This window comes from Sinocyclocheilus rhinocerous, unplaced genomic scaffold (assembly GCF_001515625.1).
Source record: "Sinocyclocheilus rhinocerous isolate Xijiao unplaced genomic scaffold, SAMN03320098_v1.1 scaffold299, whole genome shotgun sequence".
NCBI lineage: Eukaryota > Metazoa > Chordata > Actinopteri > Cypriniformes > Cyprinidae > Sinocyclocheilus > Sinocyclocheilus rhinocerous.
In genome coordinates, this window is record NW_015652998.1 from 2,469,569 (window position 1) to 2,487,910 (window position 18,342).

At 37.5% G+C, this 18,342-nt stretch overlaps 1 protein-coding gene across 1 annotated transcript in view; it reads right to left on the reverse strand.

The window, feature by feature from the left end:
* The window catches only part of LOC107715401 (neurexin-1-like), a 422,466-nt gene that overhangs the window by 37,150 nt on the left and 366,974 nt on the right, over window positions 1-18,342 (reverse strand). The window lies entirely within an intron of this gene.

Here is an 18,342-nt window from a genome sequence, read left to right on the forward strand (position 1 = left end):
GGTTTGTGTTAAAAATCTTCGTTTGTGTTCTACTGAAGAAACAAAGTCACCTACATCTTGGATGCCCTGGGGGTAAGCAGATAAACATCAAATTTAAATTTTTGGGTGAACTATCCCTTTAAGAATGTACAGGATGATGATGCATCTTTCAGTATATTATTAACAGAAATAAAAGGAAACATTTACTAATTCAATGTATAGCATAAAATTGAAAACCATGAAAAGGGGGCCATATTGCCCCAACTACTGGGGCAAACTGACCCCTTACTTGGGGTAAGAAGATCCTCAGAATAAACTTATTAAAACTGTCATTAGATTTGCCATTGAAGGTGCTATTGATGTAAAATACAAACATTAGTAAAGTTAAAGGGAAAGTTCATAATTCGCTTACTCTCATGTCAGTCCAAACCTTTATGAATGTCTTTCTTGTGTTGAACATAAATTATGATATTTTAAAAGAATGTGAGCAACCAAACAGCTGACGGTAGCCATTGACTTCCACAGTAAGTTTGTCCATACTGTGGAAGTCGATGGCTACTGTCAACTGATTGGTTACCAACATTCTTCAGTACATATATATATATATATATATATATATATATATATATACTGAAGATTTTTGTCTATGGAAAGTTATTTTTAAACAACAGTACAATCCACTGAATGGACTGTATTTCTATCCCTCACAAACTTGTTTTCATTCCTGTCAAAAATTAAATATGCTGCCACCCTGACTAGGTCTATTTCTAGAGTAAATGCTCTTTAAAATCAAAATTTTAAACTTAAAAAGTTTAATTTGGCTAAACAACTAGAAACATGTGGTATCTGCCATCTAAATGGGCTTTATAGTAGATCATTCTGACAGGAATTCAAATTGGTCACATAACTTCCCACTAGTAAATGGGATAAGGGTTAAAAATGTAAACAATTATAAGTGGATCCTTCTTCATGAGAGAAACAAAATTCCACATCCAGGCACTCGCATAAATTTAACGTGTATTGGCCCAAACAAGCCTTCATCAGGGTGCCAAATAACAGAGAACAGGAACAGTTTGTTCTGCTTTAAAGTGTTTGGCTTCCAAAAACGTATAATCTTCCAGAAAGGGGCCAATTGTCCTGTGACCCCACCCCTAGCTCTGCTTACAGTGGCCGTCCTGTCATTACATGTCAGCTAAATGAAAGGTTCTAAGTGAAAGCTCCTGATTCATGATTCTTCCACCTCATGCTGGCCCAAACCTCACCAAGACTAGCTACACTCTCCTTCTCATCACTTAATCATTTTTTAAAAACCCTATTATAAAGGATCTTGTAGCATGAGTGCCGTACAACATGGGGATGCTCAACACCTTTTGTACCATTACATCCCAGCAGGACATGATTTATCGTGGCTGTAGAGCTGCCAGAAGAGACAGTGCGGCCCAGACGCAGGCATCTGCTTGCTGTTTAGTTACTGTAGCACAGATACTGCAGATAGTCAGGAGAGATGGGAAAATGGAGAGAGTGCAGAGCTTTGCAGTACTGCTCAGATGTTTTAGAATGAGAGAAATTGTAACCCTCAGTATGGTGACTATAGGAATGGAAGCCCTGCCTTTCAGTCAAAAAGAGCCAAACATATTTTTGATAGAGGCATTTTCTGTTTATTTTTGAATCTAGAACAACCTAAATACATTTTGTAGCATGATTTGAGTTGAAGAAACTAAACTTATGATATCACTGCTGCCAAATGTTATTGCTGATTTGAAACTAAATGTCTTGACATAGTTTTGGAGCTTTCAGACTTTTCCCGATTAAGGGACTATAAGCTACACTTCTGTCCTAAAAAAGATGCTAAGATGGCCGCTGAGCAAACTGACCTGCCTTAAAGGGATTTATAATGAATTTCTGATGATGTTATGTTTGAATATCTTGCAACAAGTCAGATATGAAGTCTGAATCCATCCTGGTTCTGTCCCTCAAAATTCCTGTTTCTTTTCATTATCTTCTAAATAAAATTTTTAAAAGACAATGTGTGAGGAAAATGAAGAGGCATCAATTTTTCGATTATAAAAGTGAATTACATATAGTTTCTAAAAATTGAAAACAAGCAATCAAAATGTAATATCAACAAGCATGAAAACCTACACTTACCCTGTAAGCTTCAAAAGCACTTCATAATGGAGATGCGATTGTTTTGAAGGTTTAAAATGACTGTTTAAGGAATGCTTGCTGAGCTCGAGACTGCGAGAGGTTAACATTCATGACACAGAATGATGGCTGCTTCAAAACCACCCAGAGGAAAAAATAAACCAGCCGGGAAAGATTCATTACCTGTCAGCATTTACTTTCCCAGAGAGCCTATGACCACTATTCAACTCTGCATCTTGAGACTATAGCTGAAAATCATACTAAAAAGACAACCAAAAGCCAGCAGCGATTCAACTTCAACATCTCTACTCCGAATCGAGGCAGACAACCTTGTTTTGTGGCGATGTGTTTACGTTCTCTCTCTCGAAATTGGAATAGCCCTCTTTTCATTTGCATGAGCGCTTTGAAAACGCCTGCCCTACTTTCTGGAGGAGCAAAGGCGAGGTAAAGCAGAGGAGACAATGACTATTAAGGAAGCTAATTTTGAAAAAGGGTGCCTGTAAACCCTTGAGGCAAATTTAACCACAGGCTTTTGTTCTGCCAATGCAGAGTCTATCTGATAAGAGACAGGCTGCTCTGCATATTACCGATAACACTAATTAAAGGTAAACATGCCTTCCTGATCGGTGTGAGGAGGGTGGGCAGGAAGCATCGAGCGAGGGCCAGTGATCATGACCTTTGGCTGTGCTGCTCTAACGCATGGGTTCACCTGTCTGTTTACCCACACACACTGCAGGCTAATAGGAGTCACCGAACATGACCTTCACAGTCAGTCAGAGGACAGAGATAGGCTTAAAGAGACAAGTGTCATTGTTCTCTCAGGGGATTTTTTAAACATAGAGTAATTTGACAAAATGAAAAGAGCTTAAAATCCCACTAACGTATCTAAATTTAGAGTCTAATAGTTCAAATTCTGCCATGCATTTCCTTAAAGCTGCAGTAAGCCATTTTTCTGTCAAAATACTTTCTCTTATCCCAGCTTAAAGTTGACATGAAATGGAAACTCAATCTATTTTAGTTTAAAAAAAGCATGTTGTTGATCTTATTGTGAACGATTCATACATGTATGCGTTACATTTTCTCTTTTTTTGACCTTTTGACTTCTTGATCAGAAACTCGATCTTCCGGTGAAATCTTCTCTCTTCTGGTGTATGCCAGACTTTGCCAATCCTTTCATTAACTTAAACCCAGCTGCTTTCTTACAATTGATTGCAAGCTTGCATTCAGATCTGCCTTTATTCAATAACAACTGATGGACAGAATCAAGTCCCTGCCCAATTTTTTTTCTTTCTGTTTTGATTCTGATTCACTTGGATGTATGTCACAATAGAAAATAAAATATCTGTAGCTACTTCTATTTAAAAAAATCTTTAATACACAGAGACAGGTTAATCTCAAATATAAACACTGCAGTGCTATACCAAAACATCACACAAAACATTCTTAAATCATTTGTTTGAGAATTCTGATTGGCTTGAACGTAGCAACATCAGTTCAACCAATAGTGTGAGTTTATAAAACATTTGGAATCTGACCAATGAAAGAGGAAGAATGCTCAGGAAACTTGCTTTAAACACATTTTAGCAATTCCGTTTGGTGACACTAATAGCGCAGAAATGGCACACTTGATCTTTAAATTAAAAAATATCTGCCTAAATGCTACAAAAGCATAGAATATATTTCCCTTAAATCTCACATTGCTAGACAAAAAAAAAAAAAATTGTTGTAACTGAGCATGAAATGAAAATTCATAAATGCTTATTACGAATAATTCATCTATGCATATTTATTTGTAACTTTTTTTTTTTTACATTGACCATTGACATTGACCGGTAACAGGTTAAACTTCTCCAATCATTATTCCACTCAAATTCAAATTTTTGAGATACGCCCTAATCTCATCTTTGAATATTACACGCACATCTCAAAATCCAATTTACAACAGATGGACAGAACGGATGGATAGTCCCCGCCCTAATATTTTTTTTCTCTTTGAGTAATCTGTTACACTTGGATGTATGTCACAATATGAAAGAAAAGATCTGTTGTTCCTTCCGTTTTGTTGTGACTATAAATTAAATTCTTCTGGTAAATAACCATTTGTAAATACAGAAGAGGCACTGATATGTAGATATTGCGTTTGGTCTCGTTCTGTATCGCGTATCTTGTCACTAGGCGCGTTTCCATTACCCTTCAAATTGCGCAAATTGAAATTGCGAATTGAAAATACGCCTAATGGAAACGCGTCAATTTCGCAAAAACGCCCATATATCGCAAAAAAGTTTTTACGCTCGCATGAGGTGGTTTTTCAGGCAATGCGAAAAAGGAATAATTCGCAAAACTGCAATGGAAACGGCTTTTTCGCATTTACAGGTCACATGGCGCATGTAAAAAGTCATATGATCATTCTTCAATGTACTATAACCTCCAAGAATAAGTCGCTTTGGATAAAAGCGTCTGCTAAATGACTAAATAAATAAATAAATATGTAAATGCAGGCTGTAATATGTGAACTGTGGTAGTGTTAATGTCAAAACATACTGGATGAATCTTTTTTTTTTTTTTTACAGTGTAGTTTTAAAAAATGGTCTAGGTAATGAAAATTGTTGCATCATTAGACTATGTGCAGAGTTGCACTGCATCCATATGTTTTCAAACTTTAGCCTCATGTTAATGGCAGCTTTGGGAAATGGGTGGTGCAAGAGTAGCTTTCATTAAGATGGCGCTCTAGAGGTAGATGACTTGGACTCACATTGGCCACATTGGCTGGTAATGAAACGCATCCTTTTAAGTCTGTATGCTGAAAAAGCTTTTCACAAGAGTGCATTTTTATTCTTGACATGTCCCACATAAAATTCCCATCTTTTTTTTCTGCAGCTGAACGCCCTGCCACAATATAGCCTACTCTTCTGGTACGTTCCTTTTAATGAGCTGCACTGTTTTTGTGTGCGACGCAGATCTGACACAGGGGCCCACTTGAATGCAAAGTTATTAGCTATTCTCTCATATGGAATAATAGAATTTCCTTTTCCTATTACCAAACCCTGCCCTTGTCATTTGCCTTTCTGGGTTAGCGATCTTGAAGTTTCATGACGACACTGTCTCATGAGATTTTCATACGAAAATGCAATGTGGCTACAGGCCGCTTTGTCACGTGAAGTGTCATGACCTGTGGCTTTGTGGCTGCACTGAGTCAGACCTCCTAATGTGAGGAATGAAATGGCCTTAATCCACTAGACTACATCTAGACATCTCGCTGCATGGCTTGGCTTGCCCCGCAGGTGACCAATGTGACTGACTGCTCGTAATAGGACATATCAATAGTTTTGCAAAGAGAAAACAATCTCATGAAAGGTAAAGCTTCAGAGGAGCGCCCAGGTTGTCTTGGTGTAAATGAGCTAGGCATCCAAGAGACCCATCTTGAAGAGTGATTAAAAAAAAATATATATATATATACATACAGTATATATTTGTACAAAACAAACGAGGCCCTGGTAAGTTATTGAAATTCAGGAGAGAGGATGGAGAAAACAAAAGGATGGAGGGATGCTATCCTCAGTGCAGCAGAGGAAGAGGAAGAAGAGAAGAGAGTCTAATTAAAGTCTGGGCACAGGCTGAAGGACTGACTTGTGACTAATCTAGCCTGAAGGCACATCTCTATTGCGGCATGCACATGGGCAAAACGCTGCAAGCAAAAGCAGTCTTGAGGTCTGTTTATATGGAAGCACATGTTAATATTGCATTGAGGAGAGGCAGCTATTGCACATTAAGGTGGGCAGATAGGGAACAAAGGGAGGTTTGAGGAGCGGAGGGTGCTTCGGTGGCTACAACTGCATAACAGTACATTCACATTCTCACCAATAAATACTGGTAGGATTCAGGGCTGGGTTACGGTATTACGGTAATCGTAGACACTGTGGTCCGAAGGCTTTCCTGCTCAACCATGCACCTTGGGTAGGTGGAGGTTGATTTTTAGTGGACTCATCCCCTTTTTGCAGTTTTGTTCTGACATCTTTGACCATGAAAACCTTTACACGGGCCTACATTGTGACCTTGGACGTGTGCCCAAATTCCCATATGGTAATTCTGGCCTTGATAACACTTTCTAATAAGGTTCTATATGTTAACATATGCAGAATGCATTCATGAATAATGCATTAGGTATTATGAGCTTTTTTTTTAAGGCATTTATTAATCGTACTTAATGTTCATATAAAAATAATACACACCTGTTCATTCTGTAGAAAGTGTAGAAAGAATACATGTAGAAATTAACTTTAAGCTATAATTAATACATTCATTTGAACTGATAAAAGCGTACTGTAAAGTGCTACTAAGATTTTCAAAGAAAACATCTGCGTATTTCACATGTCACCTTGACCAGTTTTCAGCCAAAATGAATTCCAATGCAAGTCGCAATGCACAGTAGATTTAAACTAGATTCAAACCAGATTTAAAAGTATAGTTTTTAATTAGTCCATTATTATGTTGTTGCTAGAGTATTCAGAGTGGTTGCTTACTAGGACAAGTCAAAAAAGGGCACATTCCCAAGTCTCTATGATATTCTGGTCCCTGGATAAGCCTCAGATTCTCCTTTAATTTAAGCAGAGTTAATACATTCATTTGAACTGATAAAACCGTACTGTAAAGTGCTACTAAGATTTTCAAAGAAAACATCTGCGTATTTCACGTCACCTTGACCAGTTTTCAGCCAAAATGAATTCCAATGCAAGTCGCAATGCACAGTAGATTTAAACTAGATTCAAACCAGATTTAAAAGTATAGTTTTTAATTAGTCCATTATTATGTTGTTGCTAGAGTATTCAGAGTGGTTGCTTACTAGGACAAGTCAAAAAAGGGCACATTCCCAAGTCTCTATGATATTCTGGTCCCTGGATAAGCCTCAGATTCTCCTTTAATTTAAGCAGAGCCGATCCTCCCTATACGCAAAGTACGCATGTTGCGTAGGGCCCCAAAAACACCAGGGGGCCCCCTTGCTCTCAATGATTATTTAATTTTAGTTTAGTTTTTGATTTTGGCCAGCGGTTATGAAAACATGAATGTTCTTTTCCATAATGTGGTGCGCTGTCGCCCTTTCTATGTACCAAATCAGTCAAATCATGTAACGTGACTATCATATACAGTCTCCTTCCGAATTTAAGACGAGTTAAATTCCCACTGAGCTGCGGAAGTGACACTGTTCCCCAAGCGCTTTCCAAGTGCGCAATTCGAGATGGACTGAAACATGGATAAACAGTTTGAAAAGTAATCGATCGCTAGTCAGTATCTGTGCATTCCGTGACAGAATCCTACTGTATGAACCTGCTGCTGTCTGTTATCATCTGTTAATCAAACAACAAAAGAAAATGAGAGAATTATTCACTGCTCTTCATTGAATATTGTATAACTTTATGAATCAATTCATGTTTAATTTATATGGTGAAGTCTAAGCAGTGCTTTATTTTTTACATTTGATTACTTTAATGAATTTCTGTATAGTAGGCTATTATAGGCTAAATTGTTTAATTGTTAAAATTGTTTTTTATGGACGCACAGACAGCAAAGTTTTGCTTAGGGCCCCCAAAAGTCTAGGATCGGCTCTGAATTTAAGTCACTCATTTTATGGTTGCAAGTCTGAAAAGTAACAGCACGCCTCAACAACAGGCATGTTTGAAGCACGATTCATGTCCATACAACAAATGTTTTAATAATAGTGGTAATATATAATATAAAGTCTCTACTGTATCCAACACACATGGCTTTATATTTTCTACATATGTCTATATCCATGAAATTCAGGAGGGAAAATAACATCACATAATCTTATTCACTTCAGGAAGGATGAGGAAAGTCACCTTGTGGTTTATTCCCCTCTCTCAGCGTCCTTTATGCACACCAGTGCAACTCTGCAGTACTGCCCCAGGCAAAAATCCCATTCCCCAAAGGTGTGTCGTCTCGCATTCAGAGCGCAGTTAGAGGCTATGGCAGGTCGGGTTCTGACAGTGGCCCTGCATATCGGACGACAATAAATCATCCACTGGCACCGGGCCTGCGGACTGGGAACCAAAGAGGCACATCCTCTTTATTTTAGCCTCGACTGTTTCTGCTGAATCCCAACAAGGGCGGCAGAGCCAACATGATTCAGAGTGCAGGAAGGAGGGCGAGATGATTGGTCCGGTGTGGGAGGAGATGTAGCACAGGATTGTGGGATACATGGGTGGGACGAGACATCTAGAGTGAGGCAGCGGGGTCACCTGTGTTGCTTTCACTGAGTAATCACTGTGAAATAGCTTCGGTTAAGAGAGTCTGATATGGAGTAACAACTGCAGAGTAGACAGTAGGTCCACAGGACTCTCCAAACCACTCTGTCAATGCAAGAGTGACAGCTAGAAGGACCGTTCACACCCCCACACTCTCAGACGCATACACAAACACTCTTACTCCCAGAGCACTGCACGCAATACAGACAAAAACACTGGGCCTAATGTTTTATAGAGTGTCACCAAAAATTTTTTTGACACACTGGCTACACTTAAAATAAATGAATCCAAAATATTATGGATACAGGATCTGCGTTGCTACTTCAAATTCTATCTATCTATCTATCTATCTATCTAATGAACTTAAATATATTATTTAAATCACTACTGTTTGAATGTGCAACTGATGTAAATTCTGTTTTTGTCCTCGTGCTTGCTCGGATTATCCCTATAGTGTCAGTGGCTAATGTAAATATAATGTAAACACAGTTGTCACGACCAGAATCCAATTGATGCGCGAGTTCATTTGTCAAATCTTAATCAAACGTCAGCAGCTTTTATACCCAGGTGGAAAGCAGAGCATTTGAATCGTTTGAGAGCAGCTCTGGTGGAAGACTGTGCCTAGACCTGTCACACAGCTCAAATCCCCCCACTCTGTAAGTTTCTAAAACACAGAAGCAGCAAATATTAAGTTACAGTACTTTTAGACACACTACTACCAGGTATTTTGTCTGTTTTTGCTCCGCCAACAAATAGTTCCAAACATAGTCACTGCAGAACAACACAGTGGTGTTTAATTCTTGAACTATGCAGTGTTTATGAACAAAACGATTGAGTGAATAATTCAAATGACTCAAAGACTTTTGTTGCTACCTACTGGCGTATCAATGTAACCTGCAGAAAGAGTCACTGAGAAATCACCACTAATGCAGAGTGTATTAAAATAAAATGTGAAAATTGTATACATGCATATATATCAAAATATATTTAAATATATATTTATAAAAAAGACACTAATAGAAAAGTCGTAAATGTGTGCTTTATAATAAATGCCACTTAGTTAGGTATTTTCCTGTACAATGGAAAGACATTCATACAAATACTTCTGAGAGCCACTGTACTGTATAACATGCTGAAGAGAAGCGATATTGGTTCGGTCCATTTGGGTCTACTCCCAGCAAACCCTCTACTCCAGATAATGTGATGAGACAGAGAGGTGGGCATTCTCATGAATCATTTGTTTAGATTGTACATTTGCAGTGGCACTTAGAGAGAGATCCTGATTGTAAAACAGTGTTGTGTTATGACATTTTCAAAGATGTGTACTATAAAATTAACATACTCCCCAAGCATGTAGCAAAATGAAAAACATTGCGAACACATTTTCATAGAAAGATGGAAATAAGCATTCATGCGTCACTGATGTAGGGGTGTTTTGGTTAGTCAATATAAAAAAGGTCACATTTTATAATATGGCATAGGGGGCATTTTCTAAACCTAGAAAACATATATATATATATATATATATATATCACTGTAACATATTTAAAATGTTTTAAATACATTTTAAATGTATTTAAGTTTATATGTTTTATTACATTTAAAAAAAAAAATCACATTATATTAACGTTAAATGGCAGCACTACAAATTTGACCTTTGCACCAGAGCACCGGAGCACAAAAGCACAAGGGATGCACATATTTTACAGCAGTACGTTCCAGAGACAGCAAGAAAAGAGCTTGATATATGTCCTAGGCATGTTGAACGAGGCATTTCAAAGGAAAGGCAAATCCATCAATCGCATGCAAAACGCTTCTCATTTCAGTCTTCGTGTCATGGTTAAGTGCACTGAAGCACACAACCAAACCCTAGATTCTCCAGACTCACAACGTATTTTCTTCGGTTACCAAATGCATCTGCTTTCATTCGGAGCAGCTGAAAATATCTCATGTAAAATGTATAAAGCATGAAGTCTTGCAGGAAGTTGCTAATAAACAGGAAGGCAGCACAGGCTCTGTGTTCCTCCTCCTCACTAGATTTAGCACTAGAAGCACACAGCCCTGCTGCACAATTTATCAAAGCAAATTTATGAATCAATTGTCATCTCTCCTACTGACAAGCAACTGAGCTCTCCCTCAAACGGCTTGACAAATGGGACGCAAAGCTATAAGAGCACCGTGCTGGAGCTGCTTTCCAGAGTTATTATCTTCTTCATGGTTGATTATGACCAAATGCAGCCTTCATTTAGAGAATCTGACTCAATAGAGGTCAGAAAGACTTGTGTCATGCAGCATCCCACAAACACCTCTGTAAATGCCTCACAGAATCCATTTCAAAAATCTTATATATGATGCATATGTTCGCTAACTGTCCTTGTGGAGAATTCAAAGTCCTTTACCCATCAATAAGGATTGTTTTGCCACAGTAATCCTACTAAAACTTACCAAAGCTCGCTCACTTAGTACATCCAACATGTCAAAGGCCTTGTACACACTGCAGATGGGCCATTCTTAAAATAAGGTGACATTGGAATAGATTTATTTGAAATAGTCAAGAAACCCCATAATATAACCTAACAGTTTATTGAATAATATGAAACAATATCGTTTTGCATTTATTTTTTTAGTTGCTTGAATTTGTCAAGTACCCTTGTGCCCTCCATCAGGTATACCATGTCTATGACATTTATAGTTATTTATTTGTTTATTTTTTAAAATCATTTTGTTTTCCAGGGTTATGTGTTGGTGCATGGTCTACCAAGCGTGCAAAAAGCAAAACAAACAAAAAAAGTACTTAAATTATTAAGAAAACATAAATAATTTAAAAAGTAAATATGCCGCTTGATTTTTTTGTCATTAGTGTTACCAGTGTTAAAAGCCTGCATTTTAAATGTGGGAAATGTACTTCCAATATGTCCGAATATGCCTACTTCCATACTATATAGTAGGCAAAAAACAGTATGCGAGCAGAGCAGTATGTCTGAATTCATAAACCAGTAGGTGAAAAGTACCTGAACATCCTACTACTTCCGGCAAATCTGAAGTGTGCACTCACTGGACATTTTACTATCCCATGAGGCCACGTGAGAAGATTTGTGAACGGCAGTGAAGTGACACAACTGGCGGCGTAGGTCACATGACAGTGACAGCATGGCAGATGAACGTCCGAATTTCATTTAAACTACACACATTCATACTAAATATAAAACATACTTTTTTAACATTCTCTAAGTATGTTTCAAACCATTTGTAGTACCTACCGTATCTACCAGACTACACCATTGCTATGGTTACCACTATGTCAGCTATCAAATTTCCAGGACTGACTCCCATATTCTGTACACACAACACAGAACATTAATCACTCCTGCATTTAAATGCGGCTGCCACTCCCAGAACTTTGCAGTGTGTACGTGTCCAAAGTTCAGTGGGCAAGACAACAAAGAAAATTTACTGAATAACACAACTCTTTTCACAACAATTGCACCTTTAATTATTACGCCACACATTGCCATTTGACAGAGTTTTTCTCCTTTTTTTAATCACGGCACATCTGTCTAGGGGATACACACCACTAAAAAGAATGATTTCCCTGAGGTGTGCTGCTGCCCCTGGCATCTGTTCCATAGCCAAAATGCACCTCGACCAGTCAAATATGAGATGGATGGTGCACTGATGAAGCTCTAGAGCTGCTGCACTGAGTCCAGCCAAAATAGGCCTATGAAAAATACTGTACCACAGGGCAGTGTTTCCCAACAACTTTTTGACTTAGATATACCCACAGCCCCTCAGTAGGACTAAAAAAGTGTTTCTGTTATTGAACTGCATATCAGTTGGGATTATCATTAATAATATTAGCATTATCATTAATATTATTAACTCAAGCAATATCATATTAACCCCTTATATATACAGTGGGTACGGAAAGTATTCAGACCCCCTTAAATTTTTCACTCTTTGTTATATTGCAGCCATTTGCTAAAAATTTATTCTCCGATACATCGCGATTCTCTCTTCAACGATTCTGAATCAATTCTGAACATTTCAGAATCGCATTGCTTGACAGTGTGTGCTTCCACCCGTCATTATTTCAGTATTTTACTTTAGATATGCTTTCATTTATGCCGTTTGGAATGCAGTACGTATAAGATGCACGAAACTCACGTACTGACAGACTTTCACGTGTGCTTTGTGTTTGACAATGATAATCGTAATTGAATCGTGAAACCAGTGAAGATTCACACCCCTATTTTTAAGATGCCAGTACTGACTTTCAGAGATTCCAACTATAAACAAAAAACATTTTTGCTTTTATAAACTATAAACAAAACTGCAATTTTGGTTAAAATGTAAAGTTGTAAAGATGTATTTGCACAGCAGAAGAATTAATTAGGAAAAAATGTAGATTAAGAATCGTTTTGGAATCGGATCGGATCGTGCTTAAAGATTCCCACCCCTAATATATATATATATATATATAATTTATAAACTGTTTATACTGTATGTTCTTAATTTTTCGTAAAGTCTGGCAAGATCAAATTCAAAAGTAATCAACTGAATAACTCCCCAAGAGCAATGAATATAAAATTTGCCAGCAAAATGTGTGAATATTCTAATAAGAGAGTTAAACTGTTCTTTTGTGCTCTACTCCTGATTCCCTTCCATAGAGATGGCCTTTGCCACAGGGTGCTTTCTAAAGTTGCTTAATGAAGGAGGCTTACAGTGGGCTGTGATTGACAAAGGCCAATTTAATCTGCCTATTAGTCAAACACACGGTGGGAGCAGCTAATTATAGTGGGAGGCGCTCCAGCTCCTTCGTTTTACATTGCCAGAGATCTTTTGTGGCTTTAAATGATGCAAATGGAATTGTTTGAAACATCTCTCTAAGCTTTTGTCCTGTTATACAACTGCTAGTTCTGGTTTAACTGCGGTTTCAGAAGTGCTGATATAACAGTTCAACAGCACTGGGACGTTTTTCAATCTGGGCATTACTGGTGGGGATTTTTAGTCACTCTTTCTGTTAATGAGTGAGTCATTGAATCAATAATTCAAACAATTCGTTCAAACACACTGATTCATTCAACCTTTTTATTCAAACCCACTGATTCACTCGGGAATTAAACAAATGAGTGGCTGCATCCAAAACTGCAAACTCTCTGACTAGGTACTTCTTTAGATTAAATAATTACTTTGCAAACATTTAAAAAAGAATGCTCAAAATAGTATGGATGCGTGTAGTTTGAATGTAATCTAGATATGCTACATTTGTCATGTTGACATTGTCATGTTACCTGTAAGTGCCAGTTATGTCACTTTACAGCCATTGACAAATCCTCTCCCATGGCCTCATGGGATAGTACTGGATGCACTCTTACGAATATTAGGTATATTATTAAATTGATTTGTTCAAACACACCGATTCATTCAGAGGATGAAACAAGTGGCTGTCTTAATGAGTGAGACACTAAAACATTTGTTCAGCAAATTGAAACAGTGATTCATTCAGGAACAAAACCACCACTTAGAGATAAGAAATGGTTCATGCTGGTGTTTTGGAACTATTTCTTTTGATGATGCAAAAATTCACATAATTACATAACTGGCCATATTATATTTATAAAGTAAGTTACTCAATATTAAATTATTTTTTTTTTACTGAATTCTTGAATAAAAACAATATCACACTCCAAAAAACATGCTTTTGTTCTGAATATCAGCACAGCTGTAATTACCAGCAGCCAAATCACAGGAAGTGAATCTCACTGTTTCTGTATTGAAATCATGTACCAGTGTAAACAAACAGAAGTACAACAGCAAATGGCCACTGAAGCATCTGCCATCCTGTCCGCATTCTCTTTTTGATGTCTATGCCAGCTGGCAGAGGGCAGCAGGGGCACAAGTTCACCTACCTGGCCGTGCTGATGTCATGACCAATGGGTCACAGTCTGGGGTGGCATCTACACTCCATTTCAAGCCCTCTCTCCAGGGGTCCTAGGTGTTCGGTTAACATGGCCACCAAGACCATAAAGCTCTATTAATCCATCACTCTGTGCCCCTGACAGGTGGGCAGGTGAACCCTGGGGCACCCTCAACACATGATGCCAACAAAATGGAGGAGGCCAGATCAATACGCACCCACCCGGAATACAAAATAAGTCTACTATTTATTACAAGCCGTAACAACCCCTGGCTCTGTCTCATTCATCAGCCTGCGCTGTTTCTGCTCAGTTATAATCTAACCTCAGAGTCCGTGGGTAAATAAACGATGCTACAAACCCAAGCAACATCATCAGAGAGAGAAAGAGGGATGAGTAGTAGGAGAGAAGAAGAGGGAAAACCCTGAAGACAGCTGCCTAAGGGCCGCCGGGCTCTGCTACGCCCACCGCAGTCAGTCATTCCATACACCTGTCATGCTCACGACCAATTGGATTATCTGTCCTTGGTTGTAATTTACAAGCTCAAGTAAATCCTGGTACATGAAGGACAAATTTTGAGGCGTAAGCTGAGTTGTCTTGAGAGCAGCGTGAAACCTCACATGCTATTTGCCACACCTCTCCTTCATAACTCGCTGTTTATGTCTACCATAAAGTTTACAGACTCGTTTTTATATACAACCGAATATTATTTACAACACAAACCAAATCATAGAGCACTGTAATCAAGGTTAATGCCATCGCCTTGGACTGACATACTGAGGACAGAGTTTTTTGAATACAGTGTTTCCCAACTTTTTTTTTTTTTTTCTGACAGCCCCATCAGTAAGGCTCAAATATGTGAATAGCCTTTATCAGCATAAACAATAAACTATTAATATTAATGATAAGGAAGGAACATTTCAGAAAAAAATTACATTATTATTATTTAATTCTCCCGTCTTTTATGATCAATGCAATCATAATTAATCATGTAATTTTTGGTAAATTTTATAATTAATTTTGCAAACAATATGTGGTCACTTATTATTTTACATTTTTACACGTATAATGTTGTAAATAATGTTCATGACTGATTGTTTCATTCGATCACTTCATAAGACCTCAATATATCGCCACAGGTATTAATTTGGTGTTGCCTGATATCTTTTTTTGACTCTCAAAGTGATGGTAGCTGTTGACTTGCATTTTATGAATCACCAAGCACCACGGTTTTAGCTAAAAATCTTCTTTACTGTTATAATGAAGAAAAAAGTCACCTTAATCTTGGATGGCCTGAAGGTGAGTAAATTAACAGAAATTTTTATTTTTTGGGGGGTGAACTACTAAATATCACATACTGAATTCTACCACACATTTGACTGATGCAAATTTATAATCTTATAAAATTGCATAAAATTATACACTATATTCTTAATTCAAATATATTAAATATATTACTTATTAATATTTTATTTTATTATTGATATTTATATATTCTTTCCTTAAAAAGGAACTGTGTCCACAGCTACATGTATAGCAATACAGAATCCCCATGGGGTACATGTGTCCCCCACATTGGTTATCACCATTCTGATAGATACCAACACAGAGAAAAAGCCATCAGAAAGGATGTAAAAAATCCTCCACAGATCCATCCTTCAGCCCACAGAATGGGAGGCTCTTGTGCTTTGTGCCTGTGACAAGAGGAAGAAGTTTCTGAAAACAAGCCCCAGTCTGTGTCTGGCAGAGCAGCTGCTCTCAGACTGTTTATGGCTGTGCTGCCATGGAGGCTCACAGTGTGAAAGTCGACAGTTCACGCTGAATTAATTATTCATTCGGAGGAACCTTATTAAAATGCATCTTTTTTTACTCCCTTGAAATATAATTGCAAGTAATAAGCCAAGAGGTCAACGAGGCATTTACAAGCTTGATCTACCGTCATACTATCTCAGCACTATGTTGTTTTAATAGGCTAAATTAATATGAAGGGGCATGGTGTTTTCTTCATGAACTGTTCAGCGATTAATGATTCCATCATTTTTTGGGTAATTTTCTCCTATCTGCCTGGGTGGGGGAGGAGGTGTATTTGGATCTTATCAAGGAGAATTGAATGTAAGGACGTAGCTTCTATTCATCATTTGATCCATGAATATAGCTTCATATGTCTGGAGCCCCTGAAGCGTTCTCCAAAATGATTCAACGTAAGATTTTTATCCAAGTCAATTTGCATCAGTTTCCCTGTCAGTGAATGGAAATGGCAAAAACTATGTCAGAAGCATTGCTCACACAAAAGCCTCCAGATATAATACATACTACAGTTTTTTTCACAGCAGAATCATGTCATGTTGGAATTACTGTAATTACGAGATTCCAGATTGTAAAAAGCGTTCACACAAGCAAACATACCATACAGTTTAATGTAGCTAGCACATAGTTGAATAACCGTCTAATGTTCCACTAAAAATAACCTATAACATTATTAATAAGCCACTTGCATAATGACTATTATTTGTAGTACTGTGGCTTTGTCTATTGATTGCTTCAATCATAGAGTTTCATTTTTGCGCTAATAGTGTTGCCATTAAAATACATAATTCTAAGTCAGAGGACATGAACCGCCCCAAGTAGAACGTCCAGAGTTGTCATCTAGTAATTATGGTTATTATAACATGGCGTGAACACAGCATGTCTCCACTTCACTTAAAATTTTAGGATGTCAGTGGTAAGTTTCAGCTCTGTATCACGTCTACACTAGAAGGACATCTGGCTCCAAAAGAAGTGGTCCTTTTCCCACATTAGCAATATTTCTTTGCATTTTATATATATATATATATATATATTAGACTTATGCCGGTATTCGGTAATGCGATATATCACGGTAATGAATATGCACGATATTGTTATAGTGGGCACTTCTAAATACCGTGAATAATTATATATTACAGATTATTCAGAATTTTGAATGCATTTTAAGAATACTTTTCCCATCAAATGGTCAAAATGCACAATACCGCTGTATGCGCGAAAGAAGCTGTGTGAAAGACGCATGAGCACTCTGACCTAAACAAGCGCGGACGAGAAGCACATGGCGGAACATGTGAGAGACGCTCTGGATGAAAGCGCACTTTCACTCTCTGACAGCAGATGGCCTAAACTGCAGAAATAATAATAATAGTAGTAATAATAATAATAATTCATTTAAATGCAGCCGTTACCCCGGAAACCCTGTAAACAAAGCAGCTGCACTACTTCCGGTTTCTGAATCGTGTTTAAATGATTTAAACAGCCATTCAGATTTGTGTATTTGCTATGATGTTCATCACAGCGCCAAATACTTAAATATTTAGGCATTTCCCTAATATATATATATATATATACATACATACACTGTATATATTAGGGCTGTCAATTCAATGCATTAATATAATTAATTAAAAATAATGCAATTAAAATATTTTAATGCAGTTAATGCACTGGCCCCACCCCAGACCTGTACGTCATCTTACATTTCATACATTTGACTGTTGTCAAACACTGCATGATGTAGTCCATAAATGCAATTATGTGTCCCTAAAATTCAAGATATTTGGCCAAAAAATGACACTGTATGAGTTTTTGTCTCATATTTATATCATATTATAATTTATATATATATTATAATATTAATATCATGAGCAGTGAGAGCAATATCACCAGAATGTTGTTTTTGTCCCAAATAACATGAGTGCAAATGTGATTTTATACAACAGTTCAGTAAACAAGAAGTTAATATTGCATTATATTTTAAACACAATATTGTCTGTTTTTGCTCAATTTTGCCAATGAAAATATTACATATAAAGCCACACAGGGCCGTGCAGAGACCTTTGGAGGGGCAGGTGCTCAAAGTATAAAAGGGGCACATGGTGTATAATAATAATAATTTAATAATATAAGCATACAAGCACGCCGCTCCGCTGAGAACTCCACTTACCGGCAGCCGTGGACGTTATGAAGGCATCCTGGTAGTGCGCTACATTAAAGGTGTCTGAACGTGAGGGATA